Source organism: Sphaerodactylus townsendi, linkage group LG17, assembly GCF_021028975.2.
Source record: "Sphaerodactylus townsendi isolate TG3544 linkage group LG17, MPM_Stown_v2.3, whole genome shotgun sequence".
In the NCBI taxonomy this organism is placed as follows: domain Eukaryota; kingdom Metazoa; phylum Chordata; class Lepidosauria; order Squamata; family Sphaerodactylidae; genus Sphaerodactylus; species Sphaerodactylus townsendi.
The window spans coordinates 14,394,875-14,412,411 of record NC_059441.1 but is presented as its reverse complement, the minus strand read 5'-3'; positions in this window follow the sequence as shown (position 1 = coordinate 14,412,411).

The following is a 17,537-nucleotide window of genomic DNA, read 5'->3' as shown; positions in this document are numbered from 1 at the left end:
AAAAAGCCGCGCATCCTGTTTGGAGCTCCGTGGACAGAGGATGGTATAAAAACCTCGTATTTGCCTGCTCTCATCAAAATGATTGTCTGTGATGTACAAATAAATCTGCAAAGGGACACGTAGGGAGCCATAGTCTTTTTGGAGGTCCCTTCAGAAGGGGAAGTCTGGTGTAATGATCACAGCCTGGGTGAAGGTTCTGAGAGCCAGGGGTTCAAACCCTCCCTTTGTGGGGCTGGACCCAGCAGAACCTTCCTCGCAGGGCTGATGTGAGACTAAAAGGAGGCCAGGGGTTGAGAGTTACACTTATTACTCTTAGCACGTTGAAGGAAGGATTGGACAAAAAAATGTGAATTTCTTCATTGGCTATATTTATATATATCCTAGCAGCTTACTGCAGAGAGAGATTATAAATATACGTCTCTTTGACACACTGTGAGTTACAACCCTTTTGGCCGCGCATAGAACTGACTTCATTTCTGCCTTTCACACATTCATGTCTTGGCGTTTGCACTTTGCGGGGGAATCACAAGGTAGCAAATGGCGGCATGAGGCTAGCTGTGAAAACCAGAGTGGGAAAAAGTGAGGCTCAACAAACTCGAAAAACAAAATAAAAGCAACCCACGATAACAGCAAAGTTGCCAGAACCGGCACAGATAACAACAAAGGTGTAGAAGGTCACAACTTCACAGGAAGTAAACTACGGCTTCTTCCTTCAAATCCATCTTGGGACTTCTTTTTAAGCCAGCGTGGTGTAGTGGTTAAGAGCAGGTCCTCCTCTTCCTCTTCCTCCCCCTCCTCCTCCTCCTTCGATGATATGATGGACTGGAAGATGAAAACAGTTGGAAAAGTCATAAACTCTGCAAAAAACGAGTACTTTTGACTCTCCAGATTCTCTGGAGCAGCAGTGGCGTAGGAGGTTAAGAGCTCATGTATCTAATCTGGAGGAACCGGGTTTGATTCCCAGCTCTGCCGCCTGAGCTGTGGAGGCTTATCTGGGGAATTCAGATTAGCCTGTATACTCCCACACACGCCAGCTGGGTGACCTTGGGCTAGTCACAGCTTCTCGGAGCTCTCTCAGCCCCACCCGCCTCACAGGGTGTTTGTTGTGAGGGGGGAAGGGCAAGGAGATTGTCAGCCCCTTTGAGTCTCCTGCAGGAGAGAAAGGGGGGATATAAATCCAAACTCCTCCTCCTCCTCCTCCTCCTCCTCCTCTTCTTGTTCTTGTTCTTGTTCTTGTTCTTGTTCTTCTTCTTCTTCTTCTTCTTCTTCTTCTTCTTCTTCTTCTTCTTCTTCTTCTTCTTCTTCTTCTGTGGAGAGGCAGATGGAGCTCAGAGATATACAGTGAAATGCCATAGTAGTATCATTCTCTTTTCCTTTCATTTTCCCCTCAAGACCACCTTGTAAAGGTAGAGTAGGTTGAGGGAACGTAACTGGCCCAAGGTCACCCAGCATGCTTCCATTGCAGCCTGAGGATTCGAACCTAGGACTCCCAGATCATAGTTTGACACATTAACTACCTCCCCACACTAGCTCTCTCATGAAAGTGTCAAGGAGTGAGCCGAGAAAGGGAGGCCAGCAATGACGTGTAGGCTTGGCAGGGCCGGCGTGCTGCCTCAGCCATACCAGCACGGAAGAAGAAGAAGAGTTTGGATTTATACACCACTTTTCTCTCCTGTAAGGAGACTTAAAGGGGCTTACAAGCTCCTTTCCCTTCCTCTCCCCACAACAGACACCCTGTGAGGTGGGCGGGGCTGAGAGAGCTCCGAAGAACTGTGACTAGCCCAAGGTCACCCATCTGGCCTGTGTTGGAGTGCACAGGCTCATCCGGTTCCCCAGATAAGCCTCCACAGCTCAAGTGGCAGAGCGGGGAATCAAACCTGGTTCTCCAGATTAGAGCGCACCTGCTCTTAAGCACTGCACCACGCTGGCTCTCTGGAAGATGGATCCACCCGCACCGACTGAGTGGGATCTCCATTTCAAAAGGCCAATTGCTGAAGGCGGGGGGGGGGGGAGGCCAGGTGAAGGCGGGGGGGATCGGACCGCTCCCCAGACGTTCGCTTACAAAGCTCCGTCGAGAGAACATGAATGGGAAACAGGCTGTACTACCTCATCCGTTCTCCTGGCTTCTTTCATCTTCCCTCTTTCAAAAATATCCTTGAGTTAGCAAGGCTCACCTAGGCTGACACCAGAGGTAGCTAAAAATACCACCCCACAAATCCTGTCCTCTGCTTGCACTAGGCGTGTTGCTGGTGAAACTAGGTCAAGATGAATCACCCTCCGGTTCCCCCCCGGCCTCACCCAGTTCCACCCTCCGTGGCTTGGTTTGAACGCTGCTTTCCGTAAAACCGCATCTCTTTCGCTTTCCATCATCTTAAGTGGCACACGCGAGGGGCAGCGTGTGTGTGTGGGGGGGGGTCTTGTTTGGGAGGCAATCCCATAAAGCATAGGTGTCAAACTCGCGGCCCTCCAGATGTTATGGACTACAGTTCCCATCAGCCCCTGCCAGCATCATGCATCAGACGGACTCACGGAGGGTCACAGAGAACCAGCGTGGTGTCGTGGTTAAGAGCAGGTGGATCCTAATCTGGAGAACCGGGTTCGATTCCCCACTCCTCCGCCTGTGTGGCAGAGGCTTATCTGGTGAACCAGATGTGTTTCTGCACTCCTACATTCCTGCTGGGGGACCTTGGGCTAGCCACAGCTCTCCCAGGACTCTCACAGCCTGAAGATGCTGGCAGGGGATGATGGGAACTGTAGTCCATAACATCTGGAGGGCCGCGAGTTTGACACCTATGCCATAAAGGAACCTCTTGTCCTAAGACAGTGGTGGCGAACCTTTGGCACTCCAGATGTTATGGACTACAATTCCCATCAGGCCCTGCCAGCATGGCCAATTGAATTGTAGTCCATAACATCTGGAGTGCCAAAGGTTCACTACCACGGTCCTAGGACAAAGCCCCTGCCCAAGGAAGGGAGACATTGAATGCCCTCTGACATTACTCCGATCTGAGGGCCTACTCATTAATCCTGGAATTTTTTTCCTGACTCCGTTTTCCTTCCCAACAAGGATCCAAAGTGGTTTACAAAACTGCGGGCGAAGCCAACAAAAAAATTTTATGGGGGTGGGAGGAACCATCAAGTCACAGCGTGGCATAGTGATTAAGAGCAGGTGGATTCTGATCTGGAGAACCGGGTTTGATTCCCCACTCCTCCGCCTGAGTGGCAGAGGCTTATCTGGTGAACCAGATGTGTTTCCGCACTCCTACATTCCTGCTGGGTGACCTTGGGCTAGTCACAGCTCTCTCACAGCCTGAAGAGAGTTCTGAGAGAACTGTGACTGGACCAAGGTCATCCAGCCGGCGTCTGGTGGAGGAGCAGGGAAACAAACCCCGGTTCGCCACGCAAGAGTCTGCTGCTCATGTGGAGGAGAGGGGAATCAAACCCGGTTCTTCAGATTAGAGTCTGCCACCACTGCACCACGCTGCCTCTCGAGTGTGAAGACTTGTGCCTAGTGGGGGAAAATCAGCTCTTTGTGTGGGGCAGCATCTCCTACCTTGGCCAGGGCCTGATATGCAGGCATGAACTCCAGAGCCGCCATCTGCTTTTGTCCTGCTTCTTAGTAGTACTATGGCCAGGATGGGAGCGACAGCCCCTCCCCCTGGATTTGCACCCAAGACCTTTGTCCGACACCTGGCAAACAGCCCCGAGCCAGCGCTGCCTGGCTGCCCTCCCCCACCCCCGGCTTTTGGGAGCTGCCGAGCGCTTTCTCCTTCATTTAACACCGAGAATCACAATCCCAAGCCAAGCAGAACAAAATGGTCTCGACTCTCTCTGCAAGATGAACGCCGCTGGGATTCTCGCATCTGACTCTCCCCCTTCTTCCCTTTCCAATTGAAGCAGAAACACAAATGGAGTGGGGGGGGGGAGGGGAATAAACCCAGCACAAAACCCACACGGCGGCGTCTGCTTTCTTGCCGGTTTTGTTTTGTTTTTGAAAAAGAAATAAAGATATACTTTTGGCCTTTTTGTTATTGATCCATCCAAAGCCTTGGAATTTTTAATCACCAGAAAGGGCCAGGGAGAAAATGCAACAGGGATGTGAAAAGAAATGAAGGGAGACCGTGTAGTTGGGAGGTTCGGTGAGAAGAAGGAGAATTTGGATTTATACCCCACCTTTCAGCCATGTTAGATAGATATTTATTATTACGGCCTTTTGGCCAGCCAGTAGTTTAAAATCAGAGTACATGTGAATACATAGCACTCCACTTATACAAAAATATAATATAAATTAAAATCCATTATAAAATCTATTAATAAATAACATTAGCTTCAGGCATTATTACAGTCCTCATCACACAGTGCGGCTCTTTGTTTTAATAAGGAACTACGCTTGTTGTGCACCAATATACAAAATTTAGCTACCTTCTGTGAAATGGCAGAAACACGATCTTCTAATAATATTCTTACAGAATTCGTATCTGAGTTATCTATGAATGGATATACATGACGAGTTAACAATGGTTGGATCAACAGCTTCCTTTCACCTTCATGTAACTTGCAATGCAGTAAGATATGTGACACTGAGTCTACTTCCCCTGAGCCGCACACACAGGTTCTCCTGTGCCTTGGAATATTTTGGAATCGTCCCATCAGATTAGCTGACGGGAAGGCATCGAAGCGAGCCCTAGAAAAAGCCCATCGGCTTCTTGCTGATACCCCACCTTTCTCTCCTGTAAGGAGACTCAAGGTGGCTTACAAACGCCTTTTCCCTTCCTCTCCCCACAACAGACACCTTGTGAGGCAGGTGAGGCTGAGAGAGCTCTGAGAAAACTGTGACTAGCCCAAGGTCACCCAGCAGGAATGTAGGAGTGCGGAAACACATCTGGTTCACCAGATAAGCCTCTGCCACTCAGGTGGAGGAGTGGGGAATCAAACCCGGTTCTCCAGATCAGAATCCACCTGCTCTTAACCACTACACCACGCTGTGACTTGATGGTTCCTTCCACCCCCTCAAAATGTTTTTGTTGGCTTTGCCCGCAGTTTTGTAAACCACTTTAGATCCCTGTTGGGAAAGAAAATGGAGTCGGAAAAAAAATGCCAGGATTAATCAGTAGGCCCTCAGATCGAAGTAATGTCAGAGGGCATTCAATGTCTCCCTTCCTGGGGCAGGGGCTTTGTCCTAGGAAAAGAGGTTCCTTTATGGCATAGGTGTCAAACTCGCGGCCCTCCAGATGTTATGGACTACAGTTCCCATCATCCCCTGCCAGCATCTTCAGGCTGAGAGAGTCCTGGGAGAGCTGTGGCTAGCCCAAGGTCACCCAGCAGGAATGTAGGAGTGCAGAAACACATCTGGTTCACCAGATAAGCCTCTGCCACTCAGGCGGAGGAGTGGGGAATCAAACCCGGTTCTCCAGATTAGAATCCACCTGCTCTTCACCACGAACGCCACGCCGGCTCTCAAAGAGGCGGAAGGATGTATCAGAAGATGTCGAGAAGGAGCTGAAAATTCGGTGACAAAAAGGTGGAGATGAACTTTTGCTTCTGCAGGGAACACACGGGGGGAAAAAATATATCCTGCCATCTGTTAAGGTCAACTGAGGAAGCCCTCCCTGATTTATTTGTTATTTATCACCGCTCTGCTCCATGAACCCCTGCGGGTAGAAAAGCTAGGATGCCAACTCACTCGTATCTCTGCCCGGTTATTTACTCTCCTGATTCCATCGCAGTACAACAGAACTGTGTGGAAAGGGCCAGTAGAGATCTTAGGAGGAGGAGCAGAAGAAGAAGAGGAGCCGTTGTCGTCGCCGTCCTCATAGTAGTAGTCGTTTTGGATTTATATCCCCCCTTCTCTCCTCTCCCACTGGCACCATCTTGGGAACTCCCATGCTACAACCACATCCTGTTGGTTTCCAATTGACCTGCCATCTGGTCTTCTTGCTTCGTTGGGCTATGCCCAGAGGTGGGATCCAGCAGGTTCTCACCAGTTCCCGAGAGTGGGTTCCTAATTATTTGTGTGTGCCGAGAGGGGGTGACTCATTGGGTCCGCTTTTCCGTCTCCACGCCCTCGCCTCCCCGAGAGGCATCCTGCCTTTGAACGTGAAGGTTCCATATAGCAATTGCGACTAATAATGTAACTCCCTGAACTGGGTTAATCCCTTTCAGGTACCGCAATTCATGGATTCTCAGCCTTTCGTACCCTTTATCTCACCAGTCTCTGTCAAAGAACCTGTGTGTTTCACCATTGCTGTGCTCAGATTGGTGAGTTGGGGCGTTTTCTATAATGTGATGATGATTTAGAAACGACCTGGTGCAAAAAAATTTGGGGGGGTCGTGGTGGGGTGGCTGCCCATGGGGGGGGCATCCAACTCAGGTTTTGCCCAGGGCTCAAGTTTGCTTGGGTACGCCTCTGCCCCCTTTGCTGTGTGGTGGGGGGGGGGCTGGCGAGGGAACCTGTTACTAACATTTTTGGATCCCGCCACTGGCTATGCCCAGTATGATAGCTGAGGCTGTCTGTGATAGGCTGTACACGATGTCAACTTGGCAGCGCAAAGGCTCTGAGGTCCCTCCCCCTTTACCCCACCCCACCCCCTTTCTGCTGCCTCAAATTTGAACGCGCAAGTTTCTCAGAGCCAGTACCTGCTTCCTGAGCTCTGCAAAGCACCGCGCGCACTGAAGGCACCGTGTGCAAACTCATAAAACCGCAACCGCCCCAGGGCTCTCTGGCATAATGTTTGAAAATCCTGGCCCTGCATCACGGCCGGCTCTCTCAGTAAACAAACAAGCATAAATAAATAAAGGCTAGCAGATTGGCCTCCCTGCCCGGCTTTTTTTTCCAGACTTCCTTGGAAAAGCAAGGCATCCTTTCCTCCTCTCCGAGCGATTAACCTTTCCAAAGGTAAGCAATCAGATTAACTCGTGGGGTGTAGCGGAACAGAAAAGATCGCCTCACCTGAGCTCTGCGGTAAGCCAGACCACCTGCCCGCAGCGACCCTCCTGGATAATTCTACAAACCGCTGTGCTACTGTGATGCCACCGAACTCCGGCTGATGCTTGTAGAGACAGAGAAGTTGTATGGGTGGGTAATTTTAGTGCGTAGGCAGCAGAGTGTGCGGGGGGGGGGGGGGGCGTCAAATATGTTCTCGGGGCAGCTGGGGGAGCTTCAAGCCATGTGGAGTTGCGCCACCACGTCCCCGCAGCTTCTGGGGCAGCCAGGAGAGCCCTGAGCCACCACTTGGGGCCATGCCACTTTGTCCCTGCACCAGTGGTGGGATCCAAAAATTTTAGTAACAGGTTCCCATGGTGGTGGGATTCAAACAGTGGCGTAGCGCCAATGGGGCTGGGCGGGGCACGATGGGGGCGTGGCCGGACATTCCGGGGGCGGGGCATTAATAATTTCTCTGTTACCGTAAAAAACTCTTACTGTAAAAAAAAAAAAAGTTCCTAATTTCCAGCTGGTATCTTTCTGTCCATAATTTAAACTCATTATAGCAAGTCCTATCGTCTACTGCCAACAGAAACGACTTCTCCTCTCATTGACTGCCTGTCAAATACTTAATACTTTCAAATACTTAACTTTGTTTCTATAAATCTAAAGAAGGAGACTTTCCTTAAACAAGGAACTTCACCATATTTCTAAAACATGTTTTTAAAACAGCCCCACAGGGAGAATTATCCCGTTTTCTACCTTCGCTAAGCAGCCACATAGGAAACAACGGGATTTTATGACTTTTGGACCTAATGGAATTTCTAACGGAAAAGCAGACCCAATTAGCAACCCCCTCTCGGCACACACAAATAGTTAGTAACCCACTCTCGGGAACTGGTGAGAACCTGCTGGATCCCACCTCTGCCCTGCACCCTTCGGGACAGCCAGGAGAGTCCTGAGCTGTCCGCGGTCTTCCTGCTTCACCCCAGTGGCCTCTGAGATGACTGGGAAAGCCCCCAGCCACCTGGATTGGCACAGCCACGCCCCCAAGCCTCTGAACATAAGGGGGGCGCTGACCAGAGCCGGGGACTCCTCAGGGTCACCCCCACACACCCCGTCACCAGGGTCCCACAGAAAACTACTGGCTTGGGGAGGCAGCTGGCCCGTGCAGGCCTCAGAGTTGGGTGGAGGGGTGCAGATATGTTCAAGCTCTCTTTGCTTGTTGCAGCACACACCTGTCTGAATTATGAATGTGAATTGCTCCCGGGGGCTGATGGATGGTTGTGCCACGCCGCAGCCAGGTTGCGTTCAGGTGACCTTTCGGATCCGTCCAGCTCTTTTGATGAAATGGTAGTAATTTACAAGTGTCATTTGAATTTTAGGGGTGTTGTTGTTTTTTTTAAACAGGTGGGTCAGCCTTGATGCATTTGCAAGTCAAAGCTTTCAAATAGACCTCGGAATGGACAAAAGAGTCGGGATTCTGGATTGCACGTTGGCCAAGCCAAATTTGTATTAGAACTATACTGTGTTGTGCCTTCTTCCAAGGCTCTGGGCCCAAGCAGCCATTTTGTGATCATTTCGAATCCCATGTCAGCCATTTTGTGATCACTCCCACCCCATGGCAGCCATTTTGCGATCCTTCCCACTCAATGGCGGCCATTTTGTTTTGGCTGCCACAGCCTGCTTTTGACATTCCAAAGGGCCTGCAGATTCATCTGGGTTTGGGACCTCTGAGCTACAGCTTTCCCTTTGGATGGCAAACCAACGCTGCCAACTCTTTGTGCCCGTTCTGTAAGGTGACCAGATTTTAACATTGGTAAAGTGGGACGCCATTGACCGGGGGGGGGGGGGGGGTTGGCGAAAGAGCACAGGGCGGGAAACAGGGGAGTGCCCCAGAAGGCAGTGCCGCAGCGCAGGAGGCTGCCGCACTGCCAGAGGCGTAGCTGGGGAAAATTGAGCCTGGGGCAAAATATAAGTGTCCCGCCCCCGGCAACCGCCCTCCTCCACCATGACAAAAAAAGTTTTTTTTGCACCAGGTCATCTCAAAGTGGCCATCACATTATAGAACATGCCCAAACTCACAAATCTGGGTAAAAACCAGATGCAGATGATTTTAAACAGATCATCATGAATTCATATGGATTTTTTACACTGGAAATGAAACTAGAAATCACCATAAAATTATAGAGACATGTCTTATTCTGCAGGAAGCACCAAAACAATCACGCATCCCATGCTCTGTGGTGCTGCAGTGGCACAAAACCTGCTTTGAAAACACTGGATCCCTCATGGATTTTTGCACTTCAAATCAACTCCCAAAAATCACCCAGGAAACATCACAACTCCAGTCATTAGCCACATGTATAAACACACAACAATCACGAACATTGTGTCCACGCTTCATGGTGCCGTAGTGGTGCAAAAACCTACTTGAAAAACATGGATCCTCGCGATTCTTCCACTTGGTCAAATTCCCCAAAATCCACCAAGAACATCACAGCTCATACCCTAGACACATAAAGTTCTGAACATAATAATCCTGCATGCCATGCTCCATGGCACCATGGTAGGTCTGCTAAAGTCAGATCCTCATGGACTCTCAGGATTTTTTTGCACTGGGTAACCCCAAATTCACCTTCACATCACACATTATGTTCTATATATGTCACAGACTACCCCTGACCCCCCACCCCCCAAATATGGATCCTATAGCTTTGGATTGCCACTACAGTACAAAAATGGAGTGCCAAATAACAAATCCTCAATCTTTTTCTCCCAGATTTTATCAAAATCTCGCCTCCCCATGGCACCAGGATAGAAAGCCTTTGGCAATAGAACCCAGGCACTGGCCAAACTTCTGCCCTCCCATCCCCATGGCACCAGGGCAGAAAGTTTTGCCAGCAGAAACCAGGCACCTGGCCAAACTCTGCCCTCCTCATCCCCCATGGGCACCAGGGGCAGAAAGTTTTGCCAGCTTAGAAACCGGCATGTGGGCAAACTGGTGCCCTCTCCGTCCTCCCCATGCCACCAGGGCAGAAAAGGTTTGCCAGCAGAAACCCGAGGGCATGGGCAAACTGTGCCCTCTCCGTCCCCATGCCACCAGGGCAGAAAAGTTTTGCCAGCAGAAATCCAGGGCACTGGCCAAGCTGTGCCCTCCCATCCCCATGGCACCAGGGCAGAAAGTTTTGCCAGCAGAAACCGGGCATGGGCAAACTGTGCCCTCTCCGTCCCCATGCCACCAGGGCAGAAAGTTTTGCCAGCAGAAACCAGGCACTGGCCAAACTCTGCCCTCCCATCCCCATGGCACCAGGGCAGAAAGTTTTGCCAGCAGAAACCAGGCACTGGCCAAACTCTGCCCTCCCATCCCCATGGCACCAGGGCAGAAAGTTTTGCCAGCAGAAACCGGGCATGGGCAAACTGTGCCCTCTCCGTCCCCATGCCACCAGGGCAGAAAGGTTTGCCAGCAGAAACCGGGCATGGGCAAACTGTGCCCTCTCCGTCCCCATGCCACCAGGGCAGAAAGTTTTGCCAGCAGGGGAACCAGGCACTGGCCAAAACTGTGCCCTCCCATCCCCATGGCACCCAGGGGCAGAAAGTTTTGCCACCAGAAACCGGGCATGGGCAAACGTGGCCGCCCCCTCACTCCGTCGCCTCATGCCACCAGGGGCAGAAAGTGCCTTTGCCAGCAGAAACGAGGCACTGGCCAAACTCTGCCCCTCCCATCCCCATGGCACCAGGTGCAGAAAGTTTTGCCAGCAGAAAACCAGGAATGGGCAAACTGTGCCCTCTCCATCCCCATATGCCACCAGGGGGCAGAAAGTCTTTGCCAGCAGAAACCAGGCACTGGCCAAACTCTGCTCCTCCCATCCCCATGGCACCAGGGCAGAAAGTTTTGCCAGCAGAAGACCAGGCATGGGCAAACTGTGCCCCTCTCCATCCCTACATGGTACCAGGACAGAACGTTTTACCAGCAGTAAAGTCCAGGCATGGGCAAAACTGTGCCCTCTCCATCCCCATGCCATCCAGGGGCAGAGCCACGTTTAACAAAACTTCAGTCACTTACTTCATGTAATAGCCAGGAGGAACAAGCTCAATAATCTCCTGCTGGGTGTTTCTGCCATGACCCTCTCCTTTCCCTACGTACTCTGGCGGTGGGCGCTTTCCTGGCGGCCGCCAGGCTTCGGAGCTCGTCTTCGTCCACAATCCTGCAAGCAGCAGGGTGGGTGCATCCCTTGCCCAGCGGCCCGGCCTGGCCGTGCTTTCAGTATCGCCCAAAGTTCCTCCTGCCCACCTCGCTGGTTGCGAGGCGGGCGTGTTTCCGGCGTGTCGGCCAGGTGTACCGGAGCCGCCAGACCCATCTTCGCCATGCCCGCCCTGCAAAACAGGCAGGGCGGTGCGCATCCCTTGCTCGCATGACGGCGCTAATGCCGTGCCGCTTCCAGCCTCTTCCTGCCCGCTTTCGGGCTGGTTTGCCAGGGCGGGCGCTTTCCCGGTGGTCCGGCCATGGCCGAGCCGACTCCGGACCGTCTCTCGTCCGCCTCTGCGAAGTAGCAGTAGGCGGGGCGTGATCCTCGCTCGCGGCCCGACACCTGGCTGTGCCGGGCCAGGCTCAGCCTCTCCTGCCCGCCTGCTGGCTGGTTAAGGCGGGCGGTCTCCGGCGCGGCCGGCCAGGAATTTGCCGCCGGATTCCCATCTTCGTCCCGGCCCTGCAAGCAGCAGGGCGGGCGCATCCTTTGCCCGTGGCCAGCCTGGCGGTGCGGCCGGCCCAGCCTACTCTGCCCGCCTCGCTGGTTGCGCAGGCGGGCGGCTCCGGCGAGGTGCGAGGCGGGCGGTTTCCTTGGCCCGGGTGTGGTTTCGGGCGGCCGCCAGGCCGAGCCCGGTGCCCGGGCCCATCTTCGTCTGCAAATTCTGCAAGCAGCAGGGCGGGTGCATCCCCCGTTGCTCCGCGGGTCGGGCCTGGCTGCGTGCCGCTAAGCGGGCTCTTACAGCTCTTCCTGCCACGCCTGCGGCTGGTTCGTATAGGTGGCCTGCCGCCAGGCCGCGCGGACCCATCTTCGCCCGCTTCCTGCAAGCAGCAGGGCGGGCGCATCCACTTGCCACAAGCGGCCGGCCTGGCACGTGCCGCGGGTAGCCAGCTCTTCCTGCCCGCCTCTCGCTGGTTGGCGCAGGTGGTTGCCAGGCCAGCCGGCCAGGCCGCCCGGACCCATCTTCGCCCGCCCTGCAAGCAGCAGGGCGGGCGGCATCCTGCTCGCGGCCGGCGTCTGGCCGTGCCGCGGGCTCCAGCCTCCTGCCCCGCCTCGCTGGTTGCGCAGGTGGTCGGCCAGTTGCCCGCCGGCCAGGCCGCCGGACCCATCTTCCGGGCCTCTGTAGCAGCAGGGGCGGGCGCATCCCTTGCCCGCGGCCGGCCTGGCCGTGCCGCGGGCCCAGCCTCCTGCCCGCCTCGCTGGTTGCGAGGTGGCCGGCCAGGCCGCCGGCCAGGCCGCCGGGAACCCATCTTTCGCCCTGCGTCCTGCAAGCAGCAGGGCGGGCGCATCCTTTGCCCGCTGGCCGGGCCTGGCCCATGCCGCTGGCCCAGCCTTTCCTGCCACGCCTTCGCTGGTTGGCGAGGGCGGGCGCTTTCCCCCGGTGGCTGCCAGGCTGAGCCGCCGGACCCATCTTCGCCAGCCACCTCTAGCAGCAGGGGTGGGCGCGATCCGCTCGCCCGGGGCCTCGGCCAGGCCGTGCCGCGGGCCCAGCCTCCTGCCTGGCTTGCTGGTTTTGCTATGGTGGGCGGCTCTTCCGGGCGGGCTACTTCTTTGGATACTTTTTAAAACAGAGCCTCTCAACACTACCTCCCATGGTGGGGGAGGGGGATTAATCATTAACAGACATGCTGGGTCAGTTGAAGGTGAAGTTAATCATTAACCGGCAGTTTGCAGAACTAAGGGAGAGTCATCAAAGGTGTTGAAGTTAATCTTTAACAACCGGTTCCCCGAACTGAAGAAAATGTAACAACAAATGGTTGCTGCAGCCTTCAAAAATCGGGACTTTTCTAAAACCCCTCGGGACGAGGGACTAATTGTTAAAAAGCGTGAACGTCCCGCCGAAAACGGGACGAATGGTCACACTACCGTTCTGGCATGCTGTGAAACAGATTTCATGCGAAGAACCACCAGCTGCTGAGGAGAAGGGCAAGAGACATCGGAGTATCAGAAGGACATTTCTACTCTCACAGGGTTTTCAGCTCTGCTTTTGGAAATTCTTGGAGATTTTGTGGGGGTATACCTCTGCAGGGTATAATGACACAGACACCACCCTCTATCCATCCTCTTTTGGGGAACTAATCTCTGTCATCTAGAGACCCGTTGAAATTCTAGGACATCTCCAGGCCAAATCTAGAGGTTGGCAACCCTACTCTTTCTCCTGCCCTGGATGTTCCACAGGTATATATACTCCACTTGCTTTACTACCATCAGATCCTCTGAAGATGTCAGCTACAGATGAAGAAGAAGAAGAAGAAGAAGAAGAAGAAGAAGAAGAAGAAGAAGAAGAAGAAGAAGAAGAAGAAGAAGAAGAAGAAGAAGAAGAAGAAGAAGAAGAGTTTGGATTTATATCCCCCCTTTCTCTCCTGCAGGAGACTCAAAGGGGCTTACAATCTCCTTGCCCTTCCCCCCTCACAACAAACACCCTGTGAGGTAGGTGGGGTTCAGAGAGCTCCGAGAAGCTGTGGCTAGCCCAAGGTCACCCAGCTGGCGTGTGTGGGAGTGCCCAGGCTAATCTGGATTCCCCAGATCAGCCTCCACAGCTCAGGCGGCAGAGCTGGGAATCAAACCCGGTTCCTCCAGATTAGATACACGAGCTCTTAACCTCCTACGCCACTGAAGGCGAAATGTCAGGAGAAAATGCTACCGGAACATGGCCATACAACCTGGAAAACCCACAACACCTTAGTGATTCCGGCCTTGAACGCCTCCGACGCCTACTTGGAAACTTTCTCTTACGCCAGGTCACCCAAAAAGAACTTCTTTCAACAACCCCTCGAACACTCAAAGCCCCCGAAACAGCATGAACTCGGCGAAGTACAAAACGGACTCTTCTGCTCTGATTAAATGCAGAACGTCTTATTGTCCCAGAGATGAAAAAGTCCTGCAAAATAATTATTTTTCTTACCGATATTAGGGGGGGGGGAAATAAGCCCCTCTGACTCAAACCTGCAGGATTGATGCCTGCAGGGGGGAAAAAGGCCAACCCCCCCCCCCGGCATTCTCCCTCTCACCTCAGTCAGTTTGCAATTGTGAAAATTAATATTTAAATTGATTTAACATTCTCTCCTCCCTTAATCCATTTTCATTCGCCTTCTCATTTCGCTTCCCGTTTTTCACTCTGATATTTCTCTGTGGTAGTGCCGTTTTTTTTTAATTTGTATTTTTTTTGTTTTTGGTATTATCGATGTTAATAAGAACATCACATTCTGACAGTCTCTTGCCTGCCCGGATTGATTCGTTTCTCCGCTTCGTGTCCCCTGGAAGGCTGGGAGGAAGTTGTACTTTTTAGAGAGAAACCAAACGAACAGACCAATTAACGCTCCCTGCCACATATCCCTGCAGGTGTTCGCTCTGCAGGCCCCCTTGCAGGGGAACTGTATTTCATTTTGCAAATGGCCCCATAAGGATTAGCTTGTGTTTGGTGCTTTAGTGGTAGAGAATCTGCTTTTGGGCTCACAAGGTCCCTGGTTCGATCCCTGGAATCTCTAGTTTAAAAGATTAGGTAGAAGATGATGCAAACGACTTGCTTGGTGGTCTCCTATTCAAGACCCAATAGGACCATTGTAGGTTAGCTTCTTATGGCATTCATGTAGGGTTTCCAAGGCAAGAGACTCAACCATGGACTTCCTTGGTGGTCTCCCATCCAAGTACCCACCAGGACCATTCCAGCTTAGCTTCTTATGGCATTTCTGTAGGGTTTCCAAGGCAAGAGTATCATCCTTGGACTGCTTGGTGGTCTCCCTATCAGAAATTACCCATGCTAATAGATTCTTATGGCATTTCTGTAGGGTTTCCAAGGCAAGAGTATCATCCTTGGACTTCTTTGGTGGTCTCCCATCCAAGTACCCACCAGGACCATTCCAGCTTAGCTTCTTATGGCATTTCTGTAGGGTTTCCAAGGCAAGAGTATCATCCTTGGACTGCTTGGTGGTCTCCTATCCAAGTACCCATACTAGCTTAGATTCTTATGGCATTTCTGTAGGGTTTCCAAGGCAAGAGTATCATCCTTGGACTTCTTTGGTGGTCTCCCATCCAAGTACCCACCAGGACCATTCCAGCTTAGCTTCTTATGGCATTTCTGTAGGGTTTTCAAGGCATCATCCTTTGACTTCCTTGGTGTTCTCCCATCCAAGTACCCACCAAGTCCATTATAGCTTAGATTCTTATGGCATTTCTGTAGGGTTTCCAAGGCAAGAGTATCATCCTTTGGACTCTGCTTGCGGTCTCCCCATCCAAGCACCCACCAGGACCATTCCAGCTTAGCTCTTATGGTACTTCTGTAGGCTCTGCAAGTATATCATCCCTTGGACTGTTTGGTGGTCTCCCATCCGCACCCATACCTGATAGATTCTTATGGCATTTCTGTAGGGTTTCCAAGGCAAGAGTATCATCCTTGGACTTCTTTGGTGGTCTCCCATCCAAGTACCCACCAGGACCATTCCAGCTTAGCTTCTTATGGCATTTCTGTAGGGTTTTCAAGGCATCATCCTTTGACTTCCTTGGTGTTCTCCCATCCAAGTACCCACCAAGTCCATTATAGCTTAGATTCTTATGGCATTTCTGTAGGGTTTCCAAGGCAAGAGTATCATCCTTGGACTTGCTTGGTGGTCTCCTATCCAAGTACCCTTTCTAGCTTAGATTCTTATGGCATTTCTGTAGGGTTTCCAAGGCAAACAATGAATTGAGGTGGTTCACCATTGCCTGCCTCTGCATAAACAACCTTGGACTTCCTTGGTGGTCTCCCTTCCATGTACTAACCAGGGCCTACCCTGCTTAGCTTCTGAGATCTGACAAGATCAGGCTACCCCAGGACCATTCAGGTCGGGGTTATCTTGGTGGTGGAAGTGACATCAAGCTCCACTGACTTAGGGCGACCCAGTTTTCAAGACAAGAGATATACAGTGGTGGCTTACCATTGCCTTCCTCTTTGTAGTTGCCTTGAACTTCCTTGTTGGTCCTCCATCTGAATACTAACCAGGGTCAACCCTGCTCATGTTTTGAGCTCTGATGAGCTCAGACTAGCTGGGCCAGCTAGGTCAGGGCTATAGTGATTATAAATATATATTTCTGCGTCCTCCCTGCTCATTACTATCCAAACCAACATTTCTATGGGTGGGGATAAGTCTGGAATGTACCCTTTGTGTCCTCTGCAAAAAGGCGTAGCCATTCATTAATAGGGAGCAGCAGTGGCGTAGTGGTTAAGAGCAGATGCATTCTAATCTAGAGGAACCGGGTTTGATTCCCCACTCTGCCGCCTGAGCTGCGGAGGCTTATCTGGGGAATTCAGATTAGCCTATGCACTCCCACACACGCCAGCAGGGTGACCTTGAGCTAGTCACAGTTCTTCTGAGCTCTCTCAGCCCCACCTATCTCACAGGGTGTCTGTTGTGAGGGGGGAAGGGCAAGGAGATTGTAAGCCCCTTTGAGTCTCCTACAGGAGAGAAAGGGGGACATAAATCCAAACTCTTCTTCTTCTTCTTCAAATGAAGACCAAGGTACTAAGCATTATGGCCCTACATTTCAGTTGAAAACCAAGGCACTAATAAGCAATATGGTCTAACATTCCAGTTGCTGTCCACTCTGCTCATTACTATCCAAACCAACATTTCTATGGGTGGGGATAAGTCTGGATTGTACCCTTTGTGTCCTCTGCAAAAAGGCGTAGCCATTCATTAATAGGGAGCAGCAGTGGCGTAGTGGTTAAGAGCAGGTGCATTCTAAGCTGGAGGAACCGAGTTTGATTCCCCGCTCTGCCGCCTGAGCTGCGGAGGCTTATCTGGGGAATTCAGATTAGCCTGTGCATTCCCACACATGCCAGCTGGGTGACCTTGGGCTAGTCACAGTTCTTTGGAGCTCTCTCAGCCCCACCCACCTCACAGGGTGTTTGTTGTGAGGGGGGAAGGGCAAGGAGATTGTAAGCCCCTTTGAGTCTCCTACAGGAGAGAAAGGGGGACATAAATCCAAACTCTTCTTCTTCTTCTTCAAATGAAGACCAAGGTACTAAGCATTATGGCCCTACATTTCAGTTGAAAACCAAGGCACTAATAAGCAATATGGTCTAACATTCCAGTTGCTGTCCACTCTGCTCATTACTATCCAAACCAACATTTCTATGGGTGGGGATAAGTCTGGATTGTACCCTATGTGTCCTCTGCAAAAAGGCGTAGCCATTCATTAATAGGGAGCAGCAGTGGCATAGTGGTTAAGAGCAGGTGCATTCTGAGCTGGAGGAACCGAGTTTGATTCCCCGCTCTGCCGCCTGAGCTGCGGAGGCTTATCTGGGGAATTCAGATTAGCCTGTGCATTCCCACACATGCCAGCTGGGTGACCTTGGGCTAGTCACAGTTCTTTGGAGCTCTCTCAGCCCC